The 13,092-nt window shown below is 41.5% G+C and overlaps 1 protein-coding gene across 1 annotated transcript in view; it reads right to left on the reverse strand.

Moving 5' to 3' along the window:
* Positions 1 to 13,092, reverse strand: part of angptl4 (angiopoietin-like 4) — a 183,604-nt gene that overhangs the window by 89,080 nt on the left and 81,432 nt on the right. The window lies entirely within an intron of this gene.

The following is a 13,092-nucleotide window of genomic DNA, read 5'->3' on the forward strand; positions in this document are numbered from 1 at the left end:
CATCCATCCATCCATCCATCCATCCATCCATCCATCCATCCATCCATTATCCTCCGCTTGCTCCAAAGTCAGGTCTTGGGGGCAGCAACTTGAGCAGGGAGGTCCAGACATCTCTTTCCACAGCCACCTCTTCCAGCTCTTCTGGGAGGACCCCAAGATGTTCCCATCAACCAAGAGACATAGTCTCTCCAGCTTGTCCTGGGTCTTCCCTGGGGTCGCACCTCTCTAGGGAGGTGCCAGATGCCTGAACCACCTCAACTGGCTCCTCTCAATGTGGAGGAGCAGCAGTTCTACTCTGAGTCTCTTCTGATACCTGAACTATCTCTAAGGGAGAGTCCAGCTACCCTGTGGAAGAAACTCATTTCAACTTCCTGTATCTGTGATCTCATTATTTCAGTCACTACCTAGAGCTCATGACCATCATGAGGGTAGGAACGTAGACTGACTGATAAATAGAGAGCTTTGCCTTACAGTTCAGCTCTCTCTTCACCACAACGGACTGGTACAGAGTCCACAATACTGCAGACGCTGCACCAATCCATCACGTCAATCTCACGCTCCATTCTTCCCTCACTCGTGAACAAAACCCCGAGATACTTGAACTCCTCCCCTTGAGGCAGAACCTCACCCTCGACCTGAAGCGAACCATCCACACTTTTCCGTTTGAGGACCACGGCCTCAGATTTAGAGGTGCTGATTCTCACCCCAGCTGCTTCACACTCGGCTGCGAACCACTCCAGTGAGAGCTGAAGATCACGGCACGATGACGCCAACAGGACCACATCATCTGCAAAGAGCAGAGAAGGAATCCTGAGGCCACCGAACCAGAAACCCTCCTCCCCCTGGCTGCACCGAGAAATTCTGTCCATAAAAGTTATGAACAGAATCAGTGACAATGGACAGCCCTGGTGGAGTCCAACTCCCACCCTGAAGGGGTCCAACTTACTAACAGCAATGAGGACCAAACTCTCACACCACTTGTATAGGGACTGAACAGCCTGTAACAACAAGCCCCCAATCCCATACTCATGGAGCACCCCCATAGTGTACCTCGAGGAACACGGTCAAATGACTTCTCCAAATTCACAAACACATGCAGACTGGATGGGCAAACTCCCATGACCCCTCGAGGACCCTAGTGAGGGTAAAGAGCTGATCCAGTGTTCCACGGCCAGGACAGAACCCACATTGTTCCTCCTGGATCTGAGGTTTGACCAACGATCGGACTCTTTTCTTCAGTTCCCCTGAACAGACCTTATCATCGAGGATAAAGAGAGTGATGTTCCTATAATTGGAGCACACCTTCCAGTCCCCCTTTTTGAAGAGGGGAACCACCACCTCAGTGTGCCAATCCAGTGGCACTGCCCCGATGTCCACGCGACGTTGCAAAGGCGTGTCAACCAAGACAGACCCACAACATCCACAGCCTTTTGGAAATCAGGGTGAATCTCATCCACCCTCTGAGTCCTGCTGCTGTGGGGCTTTTTACCTCCATGACCTCAGACACGGGTACGGCTGGACTAACCCCAAAGTGCCCCGACTCCATTTCCTCGATGGAAGATGTGCCAGTGGGATTGAGAATGTCTGAGAAGTATTCCTTCCACCTCCCACTTTTAAATATTTTATAAAAAAAGTTCATTTCCACATTGACTGGAGTCAGAGCAGTAGCACTTTATTTCTAACCAGTGTTCCCATTTTGCTGTGTCATGGTTTATGTTTCTATTTATTTTTACTGTAGGAGGAGTTGTGACTTGAAAACTGTGACATTGTTTACCTGGTAAGTCATTTCTTGTTTTATTTCAACCAAATATTCAAAATAAAACATCTAAGACGATATTTCACATATAGGTTAATATAAGGAAAATTCTGATAACGTGCACTGCCAAAAGGCCAAAGTGGATGATAATGTCTTTGCCTGTGTGTTTGTGTGTGTGCATGTTTCTGTCTGTCAGCAAAATATCTTGTAAACCATTTGAATTTCAGCGAAACTTGCACAAAGTGATCTTTGAATGTACATCTTTGAAGCCAGTAGGCTCCCACAGATCTTAAAACACCAAATCAACACATAAAGTCTGTTTTGGCAGAATCTTTGTTTAAAAGTTTGGCCTTGAACTCTTTGTAATCACCTTTGTCTGTCTGTTAGCAAAATATCACATGAACCATTGAATGCATTTTAAAGAAATCATGCACGAACATGTATAACTAAACTTTTGAAGTCAGTCCAGTTCAAGATGGCTACTGCAGCTAATCTACATTAATCAACACAAAAATGGTTATAACCTTTTCTGTTTTGCAGAAATTCAATTAAAATCTAGTGTGGTAGTAGCTGAGAGTCATCTGAAACAGATACTCTGAGTATGACATCTCCCATAAGATTGTACAAATGTTTACTTTTAAGGTTTGACCAGAACGGCTACAACATTTAAACTTGATTCAACATTCACTATTTTACTTAAACTTAGACAAGAACGTTTTTTTTTATCTTATTTATGAAAAATTAAACTTTTGTTTTTATCTTTCCCCACAAATTTCATGATTAGTTCATTTTGAATGTTTATTAAAAGCTCTCTCTCAAAGGGTCTTCCTAGTTATAACTGAGTGCACGACATGCACAGAGTGTCCTAAGACACAGGCTGGGAGAAGAGACATGTGGTCATCGTCCAAAGGTGCCATGTCCAACATTAACCAGCAGAGGACGCCAAACATCAGGTATTGAACAACAAACTGTTCATCACCACAGCGTTATTTCTCATGGATCACACGTAAACCTCTGGGATCAGATAATTAATTCTATCAACTCGTGTTGCAGGTATCGGTCCAGGTCCAGGTCCAGGTCCAGGTATAGGTCCAGGAGTATCTGAAAGACAAAAAAACACATGTTAAAGATAAAAAAAATAATTACAAATACAAAGCAGGTTGAGCAGAGTAAGTAAAGACAGTAGTAGAGTGAAAAGTGTGGTCATTTTGTCCTCCAGCAGTTTAAGCCTATAGCAGCATAACTAAGGGACAGCTCAGGAAACCCAAGCCAACCCTAACTATAGGATTTATCAAAAAGGAAAGTCTTAAGCCTAGTTTTAAAACTGGACAATGTGTCAGCCTCAGATGGTCCAAATGTTTACTCAACTCCCGACAGGCTGACACGTTCAGCAGCCCCGGCACCATCCACCCTCAGACACTGTATCTCTGTTCCACACACAAACATGATCCTGGTTTGGTTGAGAAACACAGTGAAAACTAAACAGAGCGTCGTGTTCAAGTGCAAAGGTTTAATATTAACTGATGTAGTGTTCTTCCACACCAGCATGACACTTTTGAGAGAGAAAAATATATTATAAGCCTGAAATAATATCTTAAATACATTTTACTTGTATAGCCATTAGCCTAGCCTAGACAAAGACTTCGGCCTTTTTTAATACTGCATGCTCCATGACTGATGTCATGGCTGATCAGGTACTAGTTATTGATAACTATTCGACAGAACTCTCTTTAACGGCTTAGGTATGGACAATTAAATCCTCCACATGTTCAGTTTTTCTGTCTCTTTGTTTCAGCGAGCAGAGGCAGCAGATACCTCTCAAAGTGTCAGCATATCTCTTACGCACACGCGCACACACACATGCCAGGACCGTGTGTAGACTGGTGGGTGTCAATTTGCATGTGAATGAAATAACTCTAAGTGCTCGTGTTTCCAACAGTAAAAAGTGTTAGGTCTAAAAATGTCAAGCTTGCGTCACGTACTGTACGTGTGCATGTGTAAGTGTAACGATGTGTGTGCATGTAAAGGCATTTGTTTTATGAAGCACTGTGTGTTGGCTTTATGATGTGCATTTTGTGAGAAGTAAACACAAGTGGTGAAAGTCAAGCAAATGAGTGACATGTCCATTTTGACACGTCAGTCATTATAAGTGCTTCAGGCAGATTTCCACAGAACACAAGCTGTCAGATGCCGTGTCCCAGAATTAGCTTCCTGACACCTCTGTGTGCTCGTTTGTTACTGCAAAGTGTTTTATTTACTCAGGTTATTCATCCAACCATTATTTATACGGTTAGTCTCCCTGAGCCCTGAGGACTCATGTACAGCAGAGACCTGTAACTCCTGTTATCGTTGGTTATAAACATCGTTTAATGGTCTGAAAACAGAAGAAAGTGTCAAAAGGGCAAATGCAACATTGTACCGTAATTTCCAGACTATTGAGCAAACCTGAATATAAGTGGCATCCCCTAAATAAATAAAATAATAATAATAATTTTGTACATATATAGGCTGTGCTTGTTGTGCTGTTACTGGTCCTGTTAGACCTCAGTGCTGCATTTGATACAGTTGATCACATTCTTTTACTACAGAGTCTTGAATATGATATTGGGATTACAGGAACAGCTCTAAAATGGTTTAAATCATATCTATCTGATGGACTTCCGGTAAGATGGCGCCCGTGTACATGGCCTGCAATCTACCTCTGACGATACTATTTGGATTATTTCTGCTTTTTTCGTTTTTTGTCTGGGATATCAACTCGCTGCTTGTGTATGACCGACAACAGCTCCTCGATCTTCGATTGTCTGTTTCTGCTGTCGCTGATTCGGACCATTTTGATCGTGACTCGGGACCCCCCCCTCTTCCACCCCTTCTGGCAGACGTGCCTGCTTGTTTACGCTGGGCCCCAAGCCTGCCTTCTCGGAGATATCGATCCAGACGCCGGGGAAAACGTGCCGGCCGGCTGGTAAAACTCGAAGCTCTGCATGGTCAACGTTTCCACAGTCAGCTTCCTACGTGCCCGGACCAGGGAAAATATGGGTGTTGTCTACCGGCCCGGCGCTTGGACCGTCCTGGAGGCGCTGTTTTTGAAAATCTGCAACCGTTGGCGCGCACCACCCCCACCATGGCTGGTTCTGTGTCGGACCAGATCAGGACGTGCCTCATCAACACAAGGTCTGTTGCCAACAAGACTTTTATCCTAAATGACTTTTTTAAAGACGAGGGATTTTCTGGCTTACATCACACCAAGATATTATCACTTTATTATCGATGGTGACTTTAATATTCACATCTGTTGTCAGGAGAAGCCGTTAGTGAAGGACTTCCTTGATTTGTTGGATTCATTTAATTTAACTCAACATGTAAATGGTCCCAACCAACAACACGGTCACACTCTGAATCTCATTTTAACACGTGATGTCTCTGTAATGTGGTTATCGGTGACAACGTTCTCTCAGACCACATGCCTGTCTTGTTTGATATCATCCCGCCTTGTCCTACTGCTAAGTCATGTGATTCTGCACGTACTTCACGCGCCATTAACCGTTTCACTGCTGCACATTTTACTGAAGTTTTTAGCTCTGAGAGGATCGATCAGCTCTCAGTGTCTCTCTCCACCGAGGAGCTAACCTCTCAGCTTAACTCTGTTTGCTTAAATATTCTGGACCGTGTTGCTCCCGTTAAAACCAGGAAAACAAAACTTTTATCAGAACCATGGCTTAATGACGTCACTCAAGCCATTAGACAGCAGTGTAGGAGAGCAGAACGCAGGTGGAGGAAAGACAGGCTGCAGGTTTCTTTTCAAATCCTAAAGGAGAGTTGGCGTCATTATCAGAAGGCAGTTAAAGCCGCCAAATCAAAGTTCTTTTCTGCGTTAATTGCCTCAAACTCCCACAACCCCCGAGCCCTTTTTTCCACCCTGAACTCAGTCCTACACCTCAGTGAACCTTCATCTCTAGAAGCCTCAACTGAGCTGTGTGAAAACTTCCTCCATTTATTTTCTGAAAAAGTTGCAAACACCCGGGCACTCATTTCTCCACCTGCTCATGATCCGTCCATCCCATCTCATTGTGTTGCTGTTCTGGACCACTTCGAGCCCATCTCTCTGTCTTCCCTGGAGCAGGTCATGTGCGGCATGAAGCCATCTGGCTCCCCTTTTGACATTGTCCCCCCCTCGACTCCTGAAGGAGCTTCTTCCTGTTCTGGGCCCTCCTGTTCTTGGCATTGTGAACAGCAGCTTAGCCTCAGGTGTGGTGCCAATAACTTTTAAACATGCTGCTGTCCAACCTCTCCTGAAAAAAACTAGCCTTGACCCCTCAGTCATGTCCAACTTCCGGCCTGTCTCCAGACTCCCATTTGTCGCTAAACTACTGGAAAAAATAGTGGAGTCCCAGCTGAAATGCTTTCTAGAGGATAATGCCATCTTAGTCTGGCTTTAAACCTCTCCACAGCACTGAAACTGCTCTACTGAAGGTTTTTAACGACATTCTCCTATTCACAGACGCTGGTGATTCTGTGCTCCTTCTCTTACTGGACCTCGCATCTGCCTTTGATACAATTGACCACGAGATCTTCATTGCGAGGTTAGAGCTGTGGGTGGGCATCACTGGGTCAGCCCTCAAATGGTTTAGATCTTACCTCGCTGACAGGTCCTTTTGTGTCTCCATCAAAGATTTTAGTTCAGCCTCGGCAGCGCTTAAATGGGGGGTACCGCAAGGGTCCATCCTTGGTCCTCTTTTATTTTCTTTATACCTGCTGCCACTAGGTGCTATTTTCAGGAAACATAACATACCTTTTCATTTCTATGCCGACGACTGCCAAATCTACTTCCCCCTCAGACTCAACGGTACTCGCTCTATTCAACCGTTACTAGACTGCCTGGCTGACATCAGAGATTGGATGGCTTTAAATTTCTTGAGTTTCAACGAGAAGAAATCTGAAGTTATGCTGTTTCCTCCCAATGCCACAATCACCAACCACTGCATCGACCTATCCGTTCTGTCACCGTTAGTGAAACAAAGAGTCACTTATCTAGGAGTGATACTTGACCCTTCTCTGAAACTCAACAATTATGTAAATATGATTGTTAAATCCTGCTTTTTCCAGCTGAGGCGACTGTCTAAGCTGAAGCCCATATTGTCCAAAAATAACCTGGAGACAGTAATTCATGCATTCATTACATCCAGGCTCGACTATTGCAACTCACTCCTTTTTGGTATCAGTCAGTCCTCCATAGCTAGACTCCAACTGGTCCAAAATGCAGCAGCCCGGTTTTTGACCAGCACAAGCAAAAGAGAGCACATTACACCTGTTTTGGCCTCACTACACTGGCTTCCGGTTCACTTTCGAATCAAGTTCAAAATACTCTTGTATGTCTATAAATCACTAAACAGCTCTGCCCCCTCCTATCTTACTGATCTGCTCCAGCCATATGTCCCACCACGTTCTCTCAGATCAGCAGACCAGTTGCTCCTAACAGTCCCAGGAACCCGTCTCAAGTGCAGAGGTGACAGGGCCTTCTCTGTAGCAGGCCCAAGACTTTGGAATGAGTTACCTCTGCTCGTTAGACAGGCCCCCTCCCTCACAGTTTTTAAATCTCGCTTAAAAACACACTTTTATTCCCTGGCTTTCAGCACTGTGTGATCTGTGCTGAGTCTGTGTGCATCACACTGTGTTGGTCATGTTGCGGTTGTTGTTGTTATCCATTACTGTTTTTGTTGGTTTCTACTTTTTGGTGTCCTGTTATGTAATCTGTTGCTGTGTGCTTGTTCTGTTTGTCCCTGTACAGCACTTTGGTGTGCTTTGTCACTGTTTAAAGTGCTATATAAATAAATTGGTATGGTATGGTATGGTATTCCAGTTTGTAAATGTAAATAATAAATCTTCTTCATACACCAAAGTTAGTCATGGAGATCCTCAGGGCTCAGTGCTTGGGCCAATACTCTTTACTTTATATATGCTTCCATTAGGTAAAGTTATTAAACAGCATGGGATAAATTTTCATCGTTATGCTGATGACACACAATTATATTTGTCCATTAAACCCAATGAATCCAATCAGCTACTTAGACTACAAGCATGTCTTAAAGACATAAAAACCTGTATTACATCTTATTGTTCTATATTTTCCTAACAGAGCACTTCGCTCTCAGACTGTAGGTTTACTTATGGTTCCTAGAATTTACAAAAACAGAATGGGAGGCAGATCTTTTAGTTATCAGGCTCCTCTCTTGTGGCACCAACTTCCAATCTCTGTCCATGAGGCTGACACATTATCCAGTTTTAAATCTAGGCTTAAGACTTTCCTTTTTGCTAAATCCTATAGTTACGGTTGGCTTGGGTTTCCTGAGCTGTTCCTTAGTTAAGCTGCTATAGGCTTAGACTGCTGGAGGATGAACTGACCACACTTTTCACTCTGCTACTGTCTTTACTTACTCTGCTCAACCTGTTTTGTATTTGTAATTATTTTTTCTATCCTTAACGTGTTTTTGTCTTTCAGATACACCTGGACCTAACATTCTGTGTTCGTCTGTCTCTCCTTCCTGTCCTCTCAACCAGCCGGTCAAAGCAGATGGCCGCTTGTCCTGAGCCTGCTGGAGGTTTCTTCCTGTTAAAAGGGAGTTTTTTTTTTCCACTGTTGCCACTGTGCTTGCTCAGGATGGGAGACTGCAACGAAGCCAAGATTCAACTTGTCTGCTGGATTCATTAGAGAACTTTACTAATTGGCTTTTATGTATTATATATATATATATATATATATATATATATATATGTATATATATAACATTAGGAATGCACCGATACATCATTTTTAACTTCCGATTCCGATCCCAAAATCTTGATATTGGCCGATACCGAGCCAGTTCCGATATCATCATATTGATTTTATATTTTTTTAAATAAGGGGCAGATATAAAATGTTTTTTTTTTCTTTCTGCACTCTTTTCATTCAATGTTTTCTTTTCGATTAATTTGTTTAGTTATTTTGTTACTTTTAAATGAATGAATAAATGAATAAAATAAAATAAAATATTAAAAGGCTTTAAATAGCTCAGTTCATGGCATAAACCAACACAGACATGTTCCTGTTTTTATTATTTTACATCGCTTTATGTTGTAGCTGTTTTTGTTTCGTTTTTTAATTAAATTTTCTTTTCTTTTTCAAATCATATGTTTTTTTTTTATGATTGTCTACTGTTGTACTGATAAATATCTCCTGGAGGGTAAACTATATCTTGACTGCAAGTATCAAGCTGTGGAATCCTTCGTTTTCTACAACTGATAGCAGTTGATCACGAATTACGATAAAGTTTAGCAACGTCTCTGTAAATATTTGAGCTCCGTGGTTTCAGCAATGTCTTCTTCTTGTTCAGTCCGAAGCAGGGAGTCTGATTTCCATCAGCCGTGACCAATCTGCCCCTCCTCCGAGACGGGCAGATTGGTCACGGCTGGCCGGGGTTGGGCTGCCTGCTGCGGGTTCAGCGAGAGGAGCAGACCGCTGAAGCCACGGAGCTCGACTGTCCAACATAAAACTAACTTCACTGTGGTTTAATGTGGCGCTATGGCTCTGCAGACATTGCATGTTGCTGTCTTGCCCACAACACATTTATTCAGGACATATTTTCATTTTATCATTTATAAACAAGTCATGGATTTTAATTTTAGCTTACATCCTTCAATTTGACTAGAGCTCATCCCAGTCACTGCAAGTCTTATGGTGCCATATTTTCTCCTCTTGATTTTATTTCACATGTTAACATTCATATTTTTCACTGTAAAATACATACAGTACATGAAATAAAACATACTCACGTACAAATAAAACTATTCATTGGATTGATTACCTAGAACGTACTAAAATATTCCTTAAATTTGATCTGTTACTTTCCACCTCTGGTTGTTTATCACATAAAGTAGTGTGAGATGTTTCAAGATGAACCGTCACTGAATAAACTGTGCATTGTGAGTTCTGTTGGTTTCAGGATCGTTCTTTCAGTTTGAGAACAGGTTTGACTAAAACAGCTACAAGTTATTTATAATTATAAGACCTTTTAAACTCTGGCATGAAAAGTGATGGATGATAAGTCTCGTTTCTTCGAGGAGTGCCTCTAATTTTAAACTTTTTTCTCCACTCTCTGCATAGGTCGGTCCTCTCCTTTTCCTCCTTTTATCTGTTGTTCCTCAACTCTTTGCCAGCTGTCTTCTCATGCATTATTAAATTTTGTGTTGAAATATCCCCCCTGAAATGACCCCACCACCACCACACACACCTTGTTTTTTCCTCTCAGTTTTGTTTTGCTGCACTTTTTGTGTTATTCGTTGTGGCATAAGGTATCTGCCACTTGGTTTTGTCTTTTCCTCCCTTCCTTCTTCACATTTCCACCTAGTCTACTTTGGTCTCCACTGGAGCCAGGCTTGTCTTGTTAGGTGATAAGGTTGAAATGCTAAATCACACCACCACAGCCACCACTGTCACTGCCTCCCCCCACCTTATCCTGTGAACAGTCTCTGGTTTCACGCTGTGCTGTCATCCTACCCCACCACACTCATCAATAAGAAAGTATTTCTCTTCCGACATTAGACAAGGTGATGTTTGGGGCCTGACCGATGCCATGTTCATTTTAATGAAGCTGAAGTATCAGACTTCCTTCTTTCTTTCAGTTTCATGTCTTTTTAATTCATTCAGTACTTAAGAACATTTGGCCAGCGTTCATCTCACTCAGTATTACTCTAACGCTGAATATTTTTATTCAAGGAAACAAATACTCTCAAAGAACGGCGTACAAATGTTACAAACTGAAAACATATTGTTTTGTAATTTAAATAGATGAGCAGCTAAAACACAAAGCTATAAAAGAAGTTTTCGAGGAGAAAATCGATATTCAGCTGCAGTTACACTTTGTATAAGAACAGTTTGGTGTTTTTATATTTTTCTGCTTGTCCGAGGAAGAGCAGAGTGACGGATCCTGGCGAGTGGACGGGAAATTTTATTCACTACCAGGCCCAATAGCGGAGCTAGGGGGTGGCCAGTGGTGGCCTTGGCTACTATAGATTAGTCTTTGGCTACTCCAAAAACCACAACAGTTATCTAAGGAAATACTTTGAAGCAATATCAAAGCTAGAAAGAATACTTTCCTCAAATGATAGGGGTGGCTGGTTTACACATAAACCGTATATATGGTTGTGGCCATCTTTGATTTTGACGTGGCAATCCAATTTTTTATAGTGACCTTCCTTACACTCAGATGCCGCCACACACTAAAATGGAAGTCGGCACATTGTTTACTTTCCAAGTTATCTGGGTCACAAGTTTACATATACAATATACATACAGTATATAGCAGCAATCATTTTGCTTGACATGGCAACCCAGTTTTCTATACTGAACTTTCTTACACCTAGATGAGCTACACACCAAAGTGGAAGTCAGTACGTTACTTATTTTTCAACTTATCATGCTCACAACAAGCATAGATGGACCAGCAGACAGACAGACAAAGGACATTCCCAATTCCCTCTCTTCACTTCGTGACGGGGGACAAATAAAGTATGAGTATACGTAACCCACAGTTTATTTACTCACAGCTGTACTTTCACCTGCTTTTAAGGCGTCTCTTCAGTAAATCAGTTCACCTTTGTCAAACAGGTACAAGCTTTAAAACAGCCTCACAAACAGAAAACAAACAGGTGCTAATTAAAATCTGTCAAATGGCTCATGAGTTATTTTACTAACAAGCAGAGTTGATTTCAAAATGACATTGGCAACATTTTAAACAAAGACCTTGCTGCATCCATTAGTGCTCAAAATGTGGATTGTGGATTGGGATCAAGTACAACCACACCACATTATAGATCAATATTTATAAAGTTGATTGATGTACAGTCATTTTATTTGGTTTGCTTTTTGAGAAAAGATGAGAACTTTATTGATCTCGCAGGAAATTGTTGTGCCAGAGTTTCAATACAAGAATATGCACAAGGAATCACACAAGATATAAAAACAACAGAGAAAATAAAAATACTAACAATCAAGTTGTAAAACAGATCAGGAGCAGACAGAAACATTAAAGAGTTTATTGTGGTGCAGGATTCATTTTAATGGAGTTGAAAAGTTTGATTCAAGTTTCTTTATTGTCATTCACATGATATGTGGTACATGAGGTGGAACAAAATTGTATACACATGGTCCCAGTTACACCTCAAAATAGCTAAAATATAAAGTTTAAAAAGAAACAGTTTAGAAGGATGTAAGATATATGCTCAACACTAAATGATAAGCTTAAAGATCTAAATAGCCACAGGGAGGAAAGACTTCTTGTGGCGTTCTGTGGAGCACCTTGGTGGTCCCAGTCTACTTTAAGGTCAGTTGACTGTGCAACCATCTTACACTGGGTTGACTTTAAAGGGTAATTTTGAAAAATTCATCACAATTCTTGTGATTCATAAAATATTTTGGTAACAAAAAGACACATTCATGCACAGACATTATTGTTCACCTTTGCCTGTCGAAGGCAGTGAAACCAATTTGACAGGCAAACAAACATTTAAGCTAAACAGTAATTTAGTTTAAACAATCAAAACGTGTTTGTGAATGAATGTTTTAAGAACAAAAAGTCCTAAAGTCAAGTATTCAAACTCTCCTAACCTACAAAGCTCTCAACAACCTAGCTCCATCTTATATTACAAATCTTATTGTTCCATATTTTCCTAACAGAGCACTTCGCTCTCAGACTGCAGGTTTACTTGTGGTTCCTAGAGTTTCCAAAGTAGAATGGGAGACAGATCTTCCAGTTATCAGGCTCCTCTCTTGTGGAACCAACTTCCAGTTTCTGTCCGTGAGGCTGACACATTGTCCAGTTTTAAAACTAGTTAAGATTTTCCTTTTTGGTAAATCCTATAGCCAGGGTCAGCTTGTTAGACTGCTAGAGAACAAATTGACCTCATTTCTTAAAATGAATTGTTTCAAATGCATACATACGAACAGATTATATTTGATGCTATTTATCTCTTAACATGTGATTCTCGACCTGCCATTGTGTATCTGTTCCTCTCAAACCAGCCGGTCGAAGCAGATGGACGCATGTCCTGATCCTGGTTCTGCTAAATATTTCTTCCTCATGAAGGAATTTTTCCTTTCCACTGTCGCCTTCATGCTTGCTCAAGATGAGAGTCTGCGATGAAGTTAAAACTCCAAGCAGTCTGCTCCTCAGGCAAATGTTAACTAACTTTTTATATATATGAATGTTTCTGTTCAGTGCCCTGAGATGAATTCTGTTGTGACTTGGTGCTGTATCAATAAACTGAACTGAATTGAAAGTATCAATAAACTGAACTGA

The sequence above is a fragment of the Nematolebias whitei genome, chromosome 9 (genome assembly GCF_014905685.2).
Source record: "Nematolebias whitei isolate Nwh7 chromosome 9, NemWhi1, whole genome shotgun sequence".
Lineage (NCBI taxonomy): Eukaryota > Metazoa > Chordata > Actinopteri > Cyprinodontiformes > Rivulidae > Nematolebias > Nematolebias whitei.